General features: G+C 41.0%; 1 long non-coding RNA gene across 2 annotated transcripts in view; it reads right to left on the reverse strand.

The window, feature by feature from the left end:
- Positions 1-831: 831 nt before the first annotated feature.
- LOC128704788 (uncharacterized) overlaps positions 832-14,528 on the reverse strand; it is a 41,937-nt gene continuing 28,240 nt past the window's right edge. The window contains exons 3-5 of one of the 2 annotated variants that reach the window (XR_011390961.1): positions 11,543-12,072; positions 6,066-6,278; positions 832-1,792 (exon numbers count right to left, since the gene is read on the reverse strand). This is a non-coding gene — a long non-coding RNA (uncharacterized lncRNA). The remainder of the gene's footprint in view (positions 1,793-6,065; positions 6,279-11,542; positions 12,073-14,528) is intronic. The other variant, XR_011390960.1, reaches the window with a different exon arrangement.

Genomic DNA, 14,528 nt, shown 5'->3' on the forward strand with positions numbered 1-14,528 from the left:
GAAAGTTGTGTATTAGAGAGGATTCAACTAGACGGCGACTGTTCGAGTTGGAAGTAGGGAAGACAGTTTTAGCAGAAGACCAGTCAATAGGATGGCTATGATCTCTGACGTGACAGAAAAGAGCATTGTTAGTGTCAGCAAGCCTAACACTATTTTTGTGCTCCCTAAGTCTGTCAGAAAGAGATCGACCAGTTTCTCTGAAGTATTGAAGAGGACAGGAGGAGCAAGAAATAGAGTAGACACCAGAAACATCTGTAGAGGGAGGAGAGGTATGAACGAGATTAGTGCGAAGAGTGTTAGTCTGGCGGAAGGTAAGCTTGATGTCTAAGGGACGGAGAGAATTGTTGAGATTAGAAAGACCGGAAATGTAGGGAAGGCAGAGGATAGAAGAGTTCCCATGAGTAGAGAGTTTGGGAGAGAAGAAATTGCATTTAGCACGTGAGAGGGCAGAGTCTATGAAATGGGAAGGGTAGCCAAGACGGGAAAACGAATTATGAAGAGTGGAAATTTATGCTGGAAGGAACCGAGGATCACAGATGCGGAGGGCACGGAGAAAGAGGGAGATAAGAAAACTTTTCTTGACAGGGAAAACATGATAGGAAAAGTAGTGCATGTACATGCCACTGTGCATAGGTTTTCGGTAAACGGAAAAGGAAAAACCTGTATCTGAGAGGTGGACATGACCATCAAGGAAAGGAAGCAAGGAATTAGATTCCCATTCAGCTTTAAACTTAATGGAAGGGGCAAGATTATTAAGAGCTTCAAGAAAAGGTTGGAAGAGACTGGAGTCTTTTGTCTGTCTCATAAACATGCAAGATTTCAGGTATGTCTTGTTACTTCTACTTACACTTAGGTCACACTACACATACATGTATATATACAGTGGAACCTCAAAAATCGAACTGCTCCCAACACGACCAATTATGTAAGTGTATTTTTGTAAGTGCTTTTATAAGTATATTTTTGAGGGTCTGAAATGGACTAATCTAATTTACATTATTCCTGATGGGAATAAATTCATTCAGTAAAGGCATTCGAACAGCCTTCTGGACCGAAGAAAGTTCGATATTTGAGGTTCCACTGTACACCCCCCCCCCCTCTAGGTATTCTTCTATTTTCTTTCTAGTTCTTGTTTATTTCCTCTTATCTCCATGGGGAAGTGGAACAGAATTCTTCCTCCATAAGCCATGCGTGTTGTAAGAGGCGACTAAAATGCCGGGAGCAAGGTGCTAGTAACCCGTTCTCCCGTATAAATTACTAAATTTAAAAGAGAAACTTTCGTTTTTCTTTTTGGGCCACCCTGCCTTGGTGGGATACTGCCGGTGTGTTGAAAGAAAGAAGTGTACTGTATATGCATTTTTAAGGCCTGGCTTTATTGCTTAATATATCATACTGTAAATATGTTATCAGGCTTTTACAGTGAACCCCCGCTTAACGATCACCTCCGAATGCGACCAATTATGTAAGTGCGTTTGTACGTGTATGTTTGGGGGTCTGAAATGGACTAATCTACTTCACAATATTCCTTATGGGAACAAATTCGGTCAGTACTGGCACCTGAACATACTTCTGGAATGAAAAAATATTGTTAACCGGGGGTCCACTGTATATCCATCCGAAAGTGAAAAAAAAAAGGCGGTTTTCTTTCAGCAATTTTCACTTTACAGCAGCAACCATTATTTCCTACTATGACTTCTTGGTCCTAAGAATTAATCCTCCACATGTAGACATCTCCTCATCAACTTGATTATCTAAACAATTCATCTCTTGCTTCTAGTGTTGTCCATGTGATCTGCAGAACAGTTCAGCTTTTAAAACAGATTTTAGTAAATGCAATACTTTATAATAAATTAGTGTATCTGGTTCAACCTTTTATTTTTAAACACTTGAAAAATTAAATTAATACAGCCTCTCCTCACTTAGCGACGTACTCGTTTACCGACAACTCTGACTTACGACGGCCTCTCTGACCAGTATACATACCTAAATAATGTACTATATTAGAGCTGATTTCCTTTATTCTGTTCATTGCAATATACAGTACACTACTGTTTAAACATTTAAAAATATACCAGAAATGTTATAAATAGTGCAAAGATAACATTAAAAAATATCAAAATATCAAAAGTAGTACACAAACTCACTACCATTATAGTATGATCCTCACTTAGCCACAATTTCGTTTACTGACGTGCTCTTAGGAACGGAACTCCATTGTTAAGCTAGGAGAGGCTGTACAATGAAGAAAATCCAAGTCTGAAGAAACGCTTCGGGTTTCATACATACACTTCATAACAAGAGAGTCCATAAGGTTACAGACGAGTCTGCCAGGTGGCCAATTCAAAGGTGCAGCAAAAGGCCTGAGAATCCATCCCAGCAGCCACATATAGGCACAAACAGGAAATATTTTTATTTTTATCAGGAGGAAAGTGGAAAACCCATAGATGTCATGCACAACTTGGGCAATAGGATTCATTCTGATTATATCAATCAAGTTTATTCTCTAGAAGGATTACAATGCAGGGTTTACAGATTTTGAATATTGTGTGGTTTACATGTTTTAAAATACTAATTACAGAGAGGGCCACTAGGACACCTAGTGTGGCTAGGCATTTAGGGCAGACTTAGATTAATTCTAAACTTTAAATTATTACAGATTATGGTGTTAAGGCTAAGTGACTACATTATAGTTTGTGAGTTTAGCAATGTGAATGCTTTTGTTTTGGCACAATACATAGTGTCAATATTGGAGTATCATAGGCAAACTTATGACTAGTTAGGATTCATTACTTTAAGATTAAGATTTGTGTTTCTGTGTTTATAGTCAATGGGTGCGTGAGTGTAAGTGTGAACCAGCAGGTGGTATTCGTGTAGTTAGTTGTCTGGGTGTATCAGGGAGATAAGATGTTTTCTAACTGTAGTTTTGAAAGTGATGAATGTGTCTGCAGTTCTAGAGTTTTCAGGTAGGGTGTTGTAGATTTTAGGCCCTTTGACACACACTGAATTTTTGTTTATATCAAATCAAGAGATCAATAAATTAAAGAATACCTCGATGCATTAATGCATCTGCCTTAAAAAGTAAACAGAACATTTGAAACTATTGTATACTCAATGGAACTCACAATTTGTACAATTTACCTCCCACATGTGTGACTTTTTATTATGTCAATATTTAACTTTCTAGGAACTTTGTCAAGCCGTTACTGCCCAACAAAGCTCCCGGAGAAAAAAAATAAAACGTTACAATAAAATGTTGCATTAGTTGCACACGTACTCTTATTTAAAAGTTTTTTGTTTCAACACGCCTGTTGTCTCCGACTAAGGCAGAGCGAACCAAAAGAAAAATACTTCTCCCATCATTAACACGCAATCACTGTCTTTGCAAAGCACAAAGATATGACATTTCAGATGCCACTACTAACAGAAAATATCTCAAACCCCTCCTTAAACTGTCCAAACATAGATCTACATTTGCTTGCGTAGCGCTCCGAACGTAGATCGATGTTTATTTTACATGCTTTCTTATGGAGAAAGTCAGGGTCAGAGCGCTACGTGCACCAACATAGATATACGTTTGGACAGTTTAAGGGTTAAAGTGCAGGCATTGTACTTCCCACCTCCAGGACTCGTGTCTGTCTAACTGGTTTCCCTGAATCCCTTCACAAAATATTACCCTGCTCGCACTCCAACAGCTCTAAGTCCCAAAAACCATTCACTCCTACCCAACACTCCCACATGCCTGCTGTGTGTCCAAGCCTCTTGCACACAAAACTTCTTTCACCTCCTCCCTCCATCCTTTCCTAGGATGACCCCTACTCTCTCCTCCTCTCCACTACAAATTTATATACCCTCCATATCATCTTATTTTGCTCAATCCTTTCTAAATAACCAAACCACATCAACAAGCCCTCTGACTAATACTCCTATTAACTCCACACCTCCTAATTTCCACACTATGAATTCTCTACATAATATTTACACCACACATTCCCTTTAAAAGAAGGGGTGATAATGTTGCAGTTTTATAATTGTTGCGTAAGCACCCCTCTGGCAAGACAGTGATGGAGTGAATGATGGTGAAACTTTCTTTTTCAGGCCACCCTACCTTGGTGGGGAAATGGCAGATGTGTTAATAAATAAAAAATAATCTCCACTGCCTCCAGCCTCCTCACTGCAACATTTACAACCCATGCTTCACACACATGTAAGAGTGTTGGTATCACTATATTCTCATACATACCCTTCTTTGCCTCCATGGATAACATTATCTTGTCTCCACAAACACCTCAATGCAACACCCACCTTTTTTCCTTCATCAATTCTATAGTTTACTTCATCCTTCATAAACCCATCCACTGGCAAGTCAACTCCCAAATATCTGAACACATTCACTTCCATATTCCCTCCAATGTGACAACCAATTTTTCTTCACATAACTTGATTGATACCTTCATCACCTTATTCTTATCTATATCCACTTTCAACTTTCTTCCTTTACACATCCTCCCAAACTTACCTTTGTAACTTCTCTTTACAATCTCACAAAAGCACAGTATCATCGGCAAAAAGTAAATTTCAACTCCCATTTTGCATTTGATTCCCCATAATTTAATCTGACCCTTCTCTAACATCCTAATATTTAGATCGAACAAAATAGCACAATTCTGTGACTGGAACAATACACAAGTAACCCACACACAGAGAGAGGAACTTATGACGACGTTTTGGTCAGACTTGGACCATTTACAGTCACACTGACTTTGTAAATGGTCCAAGTTGGAGCAAAACACCATTGTAAGTTCCTCTCTACTATGTGCAGGTTATTTGTGTACCCTGGCATTTACTTCTTTTACAATCCCATGTATAAATAAATTAAACAACCATGGTGACATTAAACATCACTGCCTAAGACCTACTTTTACTGGAAAGTAAATCTCCCTCTCTCCTACAAGACTGTTCAACAGCCTCCCATCTAGCATTAGGGGAATTGCCAATAAACCCCTGGCTGCCTTCAAGAGAGAGCTGGACAGATACCTAAAGTCAGTGCCGGATCAGCCGGGCTGTGGCTCGTACGTTGGACTGCGTGCAGCCAGCAGTAACAGCCTAGTTGATCAGGCCCTGATCCATCGGGAGGCCTGGTGATGGACTGGGTCGCGGGGGCGTTGATCCCCAGAATAACCTCCAGGTAACCCTAACCTGAGCTTCACTATCCTCATAATAGCTTTTTATTTTTTTATTATCACACTGGCCAATTCCCACCAAGGCAGGGTGGCCCACCAAGGCAGGGTGGCCACCAAGGCAGGGTGGCCCACCAAGGCAGGGTGTCCACCAAGGCAGGGTGGCCCACCAAGGCAGGGTGGCCACCAAGGCAGGGTGGCCCGAAAAAGAAAAACTTTCACCATCATTCACTCCATCACTGTCTTGCCAGAAGGGTGCTTTACACTACAGTTTTTAAACTGCAACATTAACACCCCTCCTTCATAATAGCTATCTACAGCATTTACTAATACCTATTCCATACACTTGCAACATTTGCCATATTGCTTTCCCCTATCCACCCTATCATATGCCTTTTCTAAATCCACAAGTGCAATGAAAACTTTCCTTCCTTTATCTAAATGTGGTTCACTTAATGCTTCAATGTAAACATGATCTACACTTCCCCTACTGATTCTAAAACCTCCCTGTTCATCTGTGATCTTGCTCTCTCTTACCTATAATTCTTTCAATAATAACTCTACCATACACTTTACCTGGTATACTCAGTAAACTTATTCCCCTATAATTTTTAAACTCTCTTGTCTCCCTTCCCTCTATTTACAGGAACTATACAAGCTCTCTGACAATCCCTAGGTACCTTCCTCTCTTTCATAAATTTATTGAATGATAGTACCAACCACTCCAAAACTATATTCTACCAACATTATTACAGTTTACCTCACACATTCAAGAAAAAAAAAATGTCAGATTTACTGTTGTTTAACCTTTGATCTCAATATCGGGAACCTTAAGATCAGTCTTTTGAATACTGATTTTTATTTGTAACTTTGGAAAGTAAAGCTCACCAGTAATGTGTAGAGCTGGAGATCAACACTTTGCATGTACAGTAACTTGTATCAACTTTCTCTCCAAGTGAGTTTTCAATGTTATTGGTTGTTGTTCTTGTATTAAACACTGTTTCCTCCAACTTCTTGGACCATGGAATCAACCCTCCACTTGTAGGTATTTTCTTATCTACTGGATTGCATAATGGATTACTTCTAGTTTTACCTGTGACCCTGAAAAACACATCAGCCTGTATAATGTTTAGTACATAAAATATTTATATTTCTATAGTTGGTTCACCTTTGACAAAATAATGGAAAAACTACAGCCTATCAATGATAAAAGTACAAGTTTTAATAAACATGTCTACTACATAGAAATCAATAACAATACACCACTCAAACACTAGGTAATTCCACCGAAGACGTACAAGAAACGCTGATAAAAACAAACGTCTCTATAGTGTTGAATAAATATCACAGTCTCAGTAGAAATTGGTAGTGTAAGAAGACCTACATCAAATACCACACTAATATGTACTCAGCACCATACACAAAAACATAACATAAATCTGGACACACTGCAACATTAGTCAGAAAACTGGCTGTTTAAACTCAACCCCCAAGCACATGCAAGGTTGTAACAATTGGAGTCGAGGCCAGAAAAGCTAAAACATAGTATGCATTCTGGAGATGGGAAAAACAGAGGATGCAGACTTAAAATATCAACCCCTAATAGTCAACATGGTGCTAACAGATTTCCAGAGACTCGTATCAAGTCAATAACTTCTGCTCCAATAATCATCCAGCGGCTCTACAAGTGGTAAAGATGTTTTCCCATTTTTAAGGTCATTTTGACTCCATTTAAAAAATACTTCATGAAACTGAACCTGTAATGTGTGTTAAGTGCCCCATGGCCTGGTGGCAAAAGATCGTTTCACACGGCGAGGGTCTGGGTTCGGTTCCCGGAGAAGGTGTAAGCATCAGACGTCAGTAAAATGGGTACCTGGGTGTTAGTGGACTGATGTGGGTCGCATCCTGGGTGTTAGTGGACTGATGTGGGTCGCATCCTGGGTGTTAGTGGACTGGTGTGGGTCACATCCTGGGTGTTAGAGGACTGATGTGGGTCGCATCCTGGGTGTTAGAGGACTGATGTGGGTCGCATCCTGGGTGTTAGAGGACTGATGTGGGTCGCATCCTGGGTGTTAGAGGACTGATGTGGGTCACATCCTGGGTGTTAGTGGACTGATATAGGTCACATCCTGGGACAAAACTGACCTAATTTGCCCGAAATACTCTGCATAACAAGTTACTTTCTATATAGTAGTATGTCATTGATGTCAGCTATTGTCTGTATACCTTGTACATGTAGTAAATAAAGATATTATTTTTATTATCATAAGTGAAGGTGAAAACTAACCTGTCTAATCATTTTCAGTACACAGACTGCAGATGCTCCTCACTTCACCATTTTATGATGGTGTAATAAAAGTGTAAACGTTTTTTTTGGGTACTGTACAGTACAGCCTCTCCTCACTAAACAATGAACTTCCATTCCTAAGATCACATCAGTAAACAAAGTTGTTAATAAGTGAGGGGCACTTTGATATTGTTTAATGCCGCCTTTGCATCATTTATAACATTTCTGGTATATTTTTAAAATGTTTATACAGTGGTGTACAGTACAGATGCTACCCTACTTACGAACATTCAAGCTACAAACATTCAGACGTATGAACAGACTGCAAATCCGAATTCTGAGTTGCACGCCTTCTGCATAGTACAACCTTTTGCCACAACCCACGCCAGGTAGCACCAAAGTGTATGAGGTTGATGGCAGTCTCCCCCAATAGCCCCATACAACCTCCAATCTTCCTCTCATCCATCACCTCAAGTTTATTGTACCAATTAAAAATGTAAGCTTTTTATTACAGTATTTATTAAAATATGTTTTAGTATTAAGAAGCGTACATTACTGATACTGTACAGTATTGTCTAAGTTTTCAACGAAAAAATGGCACAGAGAACAATAATAATGATGATAATATTAAAAGCAATAATAATAATCGTAATAATAGAAAAATGGCAAAATAAAAACTTATGAACAATTCAAGATACGAACAGCTTTCTGGAACATAACCTTATCGTAAGTTGGGGGGGGGTCTGTATATTGTAATAAACAGAATAGAGCCTATCTGATGTTATCCTGATGCCAAATGACTTCGAACAGGTGATAAATGACATGCTCATGCACTCTGCCCCAGGGCCAGACTCATGGAACTCCGTGTTCATCAAGAACTGTAAGAAGCCCCTATCATGTGCTTTTTCCATCCTATGGAGAGGGAGCATAGACACGGGGGTCGTCCCACAGTTACTAAAAACAACAGACATAGCCCCACTCCACAAAGGGGGCAGTAAAGCAACAGCAAAGAACTACAGACTGATAGCACTAACATCCCATATCATAAAAATCTTTGAAAGGGTCCTAAGAAGCAAGATCACCACCCATCTAGAAACCCATCAGTTACACAACTCAGGGCAACATGGGTTTAGAACAGGTCGCTCCTGTCTGTCTCAACTATTGGATCACTACGACAAGGTCCTAAATGCACTAGAAGATAAAAAGAATGCAGATGTAATATATACAGACTTTGCAAAAGCCTTCGACAAGTGTGACCATGGAGTAATAGCGCACAAAATGCGCGCTAAAGGAATAACAGGAAAAGTTGGTTGATGGATCTATAATTTCCTCAAACAGAACACAAAGAGTAATAGTCAACAGAGTAAAGTCTGAGGCAGCTACGGTGAAAAGCTCTGTTCCACAAGGCACAGTACTCGCTCCCATCTTGTTTCTCATCCTCATATCTGACAGAAAGATATCAGCCACAGCACTGTCTTCCTTTGCAGATGGCACCCAAATCTGCATGACAGTGTCTTCCATTGCAGACACTGCAATGGACCTCAACCAAATCTTTCAGTGGGCTGCAGAAAACAATATGAAGTTCAAGGATGAGAAATTTCAATTACTCCGATATGGTAAACACGAGGAAATTAAATCTTCATCAAAGTATAAAACAAATTCCAGCCACAAAATAGAGCAAAACACCAACGTCAAAGACCCGGGAGTGATCATGTCGGAGGATCTCACCTTCAAGGACCATAACATTGTATCAATCGCATCTGCTAGAAAAGTGACAGGATGGGTAATGAGAACCTTCAAAACTAGGGAGGCCATGCCCATGATGACACTCTTCAGGTCACTTGTTCTATCTAGGCTGGAATATTGCTGCACACTAACAGCACCTTTCAAGGCAGGTGAAATTGCTGACCTAGAAAATGTACAGAGAACCTTTAGGGCGCACATAATGGAGATAAAACACCTCAATTACTGGGAACGCTTGAAGTTCCTGAACCTGTATTCCCTGGAATGCAGGCGGGAGAGATGCACGATTATATACACCTGAAAAATCCTAGAGGGACTAGTGCGAAACTTGCACACGAAAATCACTCTCTACGAAAGCAAAAGACTCAGCAGACGATGCAACATCTCCCCATTGAAAAGCAGGGGTGTCACTAGCACGTTAAGAGACAACACAATAAGTGTCAAGGGCCCAAGACTGTTCAACTGCCTCCCAGCATACGTAAGGGGGATTACCAATAGACCCCTGGCTATCTTCAAGCAGGCACTGGACAAGCACTTAAAGTCGGTACCTGACCAGCCGAGCTGTGGCTCATATGTTGGATTGCATGCAGCCAGCAGTAACAGCATGGTTGATCAGGCCCTGATCCACCATGAGGCCTGGTCACAGACTGGGCCACGGGGGCGTTGATCCCCGGAACTCTCTCCAGGTAAAGCCTAAGCCTGGCCACTACAACATAAGTCAGTACTTGTAACCAAGCCTAAGCCTGGCTACTACAACATCAGTCAGTCTGTTCACATTGCACGTTGCTCCATAAACATACTTATCTACGTTCATGTTATCATAGTGGGTTATAGATCTACTCAGGCTTCTAACTGCATTCCTATAACAATCATTTTCATTATTTACTTCTCTCCTAATATTATTCCTAATGCTAGACACAGTTATACCAAAGTTATATTCTACATTCTCCTTCTGGATACTCTTCTTGGCTAACATATCAACTTTATCATGAAGGAGTAATCCAATGTGTGATGGCATCCATAGCAATTCTACATTAATTCCTTTGTCCCGGATTTTTTAGTATTTGTACATGGCTTATCCAATGAGCATGTTGTTGGAGTTATTACATGAGTAAAGAGCCTTCAGTGATGTTTTATTTATGTCAGCAAGGCCTATAAAACATGACCACAGATGCCATACACATCTTATTAAAAAATTCATTTTGGTGACCCATTTCTTACCATTTTCAATCCAGGTTATGTCAACTTAGGTTGTATACAATGGACTAGATTCCATAAAATTTACTTTGCAAAAGCAGTTGTCTGTATTAACAAAACTGACCAACTGCCAAATATCCCTTCAGTTATATACAACATACTATAACTATGTGACTGTCATTATAAATCACTAATACAAGATGACCAATATTTCAAGTCCCTCCCCGGGCCTGGCCCCGTGCGTAGTAAACAATGACCCTCTCATAACCGCTCACCCTCGCGCCTCAACCATTCAACTTCCCCGCCTCACCCACCCAACTCCCAGCGCCACCACAACTCTAGAGGGTACTTTCCCCTCCCAGCCCTCGTCAGCGATGCCACTGCATGGACAGCGTCGTGGAGTTCGACCGCAAGGCAGCTGTCAGGTGTGCCACAGACAATGTGCACTCAGTTCCTCAAGCTTCAACATCCGTGCATATGGTGGGTGTCTGGGCTCCAGGTGGAAACAACCAACAGCCCCTCCCAGCAGACGTAGGTGACAGCTGCCGCGCCTTCACCTTTACAAAGGGCCGGGGATCGTCAGTCAACTTGGCATCCACCAGAATGTTGACACGTCCCCAGGGCGGCTCTCCCTTGGGCTGCTAGCTGAGTCGCTGGCCTCTTGGGCCTCTTGGGGAGGGTCGATGGTGCTCCTGCAAGCAGCAGCTCCTGGTGCAACCTGCTGCTGTTTGCAATGACTGTCTGGGTGTCCTGCCAAGGAGGAACAGGCATCTAGCAACGTCTCTTGACAATGGATGAATTCCCTACAATGTTTGTTAACTGATCATTACTCTGAAAATTGTTCACAATTGTAATCATGTGTTCACGATTCATTACCTTTGAAACTTGTCAAGATTGTGACCAGCTCTACCTGGAGCTCATTACCTTTGTACTTGGTCACGATTGTGACCAGATCTAGTTCATTACCTTTGTAACTTGCTCAGCTATCAAAACTTTGGAGTCCAGTCCCTGGACCAATTATGTACCTCTGTAATCTTATGACTACCGCCCACAGGATGGGTCTGGGGTGCAAAATAAACATATTTAACTAACTCTATCCAATAACTCTCTTCAGTTACTATATAACACGGTACAGTACCTTCACCCTAAAGGTCGGGCAGACACATTAGCAGTTTTGAGGTGTAGTATCAGCGCCACTCTAGCAAGACTGTGATGGCAAAATCATTTCTTCTTTCTCTGGGGTCACTACCTTGGTGGGAGAGAGAGTCAGTTTCTGAAAACAAAATTTATGAAGTATTTATATAACACTATTACTCGAGTGTCATCGCAAAGATCTAATCTTGATGGCATCAATCAACCCAGTTACTACACGAAGATTGAAGATCTGCTCAATAAAATGCTCTAAACTCCTCTCACACACTATTGACAAACTAACCTTAACCTCTGATGAGTTCTGAGTGTTTTTCTACTGCCAGAGCCCAGCCAGGGGTCAGGCTCATCTGGTGCTTGCCTGCTCCACCAGGATGTTACTGCTGGTGGTCCACTGACTCACTCCATCACAGCCTGGTTGATCTTGCACCTGGTGAAGATACTTGTCCAGTTTCCTCCTGAAGACTTCTACACTTGTTCCAGCAGTATTTTTGGTTACATGTTGCAACAGTCTTGGTCCTCACATGTTGATACAGCAACACATAATATTAAACAGTCTGGCAGCACAACAAACCATATTTAGTATTTTTCACACTAATACTTTTTTCTCTAAACCATATACAGTGGACCCTCGACCAACGATGGCATCAATTAACGATAAATCCGACTAGCGATACATTTTAACGCAAAAATTTTGCCTCGACTAGCGCTAAAAAACTCGACCAACACTATTCGTTCCGTCTGAGACGCGTCCACTTCTGGCCAGTGTTTACAAGCCAGCCAGCCACCGCGGTCGCTTCCAAACATACAATTGGAACATTTCATATTATCACAGCCTTTTTAGTGATTGCACCTGCAAAATAAGTCACCATGGGCCCCAAGAATGCTTCTAGTGCCAACCCTACAGCAAAAAGGGTGAGAATTACTATGGATATGAAGAAAGAGATCATTGCTAAGTATGAAAGTGGAGTGCGTGTTTCCGAGCTGGCCAGGTTGTACACAAAACCCCAATCAACCATCGCTACTATTGTGGGCAAGAAAACGGCAATCAAGGAAGCTGTTCTTGCCAAAGGTGCAACTATGTTTTCGAAACTGAGATTGCAACACTCAAAGATGTTGAGAGACTGTTATTGGTATGGATAAATGAAAAACAGATAGCAGGAGATAGCATCTCTCAAGCGATCATATGTGAAAAGGCTAGGAAGTTGCATGACGATTTAATTAAAAAAATGCCAGCAACTAGTGGTGATACGAGTGAATTTAAGGCCAGCAAAGGTTGGTTTGAGAGATTTAAAGGGAAGGGAAGTAACCCCGGAAAAAGACTTGCCACCTCAAGTCCTAATGGACGGGGATTCCCCTTCTAAACACTAAGACCATCAACACACTCCCCTCTTCCCATCCCATCAATCACCAGATCTTCAATAAAGGTAAGTGTCATGTAACTGTGCATGTCTTCTTCAGTTTGTGTGTATTAAAATTAATATTTCATGTGATAAAAACAATTTTTTTTTCATACTTTGGGGTGTCCTACACGGATTAATTTGATTTCCATTATTTCTTATGGGGAAAATTAACTTGACTAACGATAATTTTGACTAACGACGAGCTTTCAGGAACGGATTAATAGCATTAGTCGAGGGTCCACTGTAATGTAATTTACATTAATTAATATAAACATAGGCACAAAAGATGGCCACAAATTATGTAATGCATTTTGACCAGCTAATTGTAAGGCACGTTAATTAATATACAGTGGACCCCCAGTTATCGGCTGGTTTGGTTATCGGTGGGGTTTTCGGCCGTTCGCTTGGTTATCGACCTTTTGGACGCATCCATCCGCCGGCTGGGGCAGCTTGCGCTTCAGTTTGGCTTTGTCTCTCGGTGGCTGAGGAAGCTTCTGCTCATACACCCAAACATTTCGCTTGTTTACCATTGTTTTTAGTGGTTTTTCTTGCAGTGCAACTGTGAAATAAGTAACCATGGCTCCAAAGAAAGTTCCTAGTAAAGTTCCTGTGGTAAAGAAAGTGAGAAACACCATGGAATTTAAGCGTGAAGTGATAGAAAAGTTTGAGAGTGGTATGAAGGTGATGGAACTTGCCAGGATGTACAGCAAGAATAAATCAACAATTACATCCATCCTGGCAAAGAAAGAACAAATCATGGATGCTAATGTTGCAAAAGGAGTAATTTTTATGAAGAAACAAAGATCACCGATAACGGAAGAGATGGGAAAGTTGTCGTTATTGTGGATTAAGGAAAAAGAATTAGTGGGAGACAGTATATTATGGAGTCAATTATTTGTGAGAAGGCAAACCAGGTACACGAGGATCTTCTACAGAAAACTCCTGGAACAAGTACTGCAGTTTGTGAATTTAGGGCCAGCAAAGGATGGTTTGATAGATTTAAGAAGCGTAGTGGCATACACAGTGTTGTAAGGCATGGAGAGGCTGCAAGTTCTGACAAAAAAGTGGCTGAAAAGTACGTACAGGAGTTTCAGGACTATGTAAAGGCTGAATAATTAAAACCCCAACAAGTTTTCAATTGTGATAAAAGAGGCCTGTTTTAGAAGAAAATGCCAAACAGCACCTACATCACACAGGAGGAAAAGGCACTGCCAGGACACAAGCCTATGAAAGATAGGCTTACTCTTTTGTTGTGTGGTAATGCAAGTGGGAATTTTAAAGTGAAGCCTTTACTTGTGTATTACTCAGAAAGTCCCAGAGTGTTCAAGAAAAGCAATGTCGTTAAGAATAGATTGTGTGTGATGTGGAAAGCTAATCGTAAGTCATGGGTCACAAGGCAAATTTTCAAAGACTGGGTTTACGATGTGTTTGGCCCAAGTGTGAAAAAATACCTCCTGGAAAAGAAATTGCCACTCAAGTGCCTCCTGGTACTGGACAATGCTCCTACACATCCTCCAGACTTGGAAGACCGAGTGTTCAGGGACTTCAGTTTTATAACAGTGAAGTTCTTGC

The sequence above is a fragment of the Cherax quadricarinatus genome, chromosome 99, assembly GCF_038502225.1.
Source record: "Cherax quadricarinatus isolate ZL_2023a chromosome 99, ASM3850222v1, whole genome shotgun sequence".
Lineage (NCBI taxonomy): Eukaryota > Metazoa > Arthropoda > Malacostraca > Decapoda > Parastacidae > Cherax > Cherax quadricarinatus.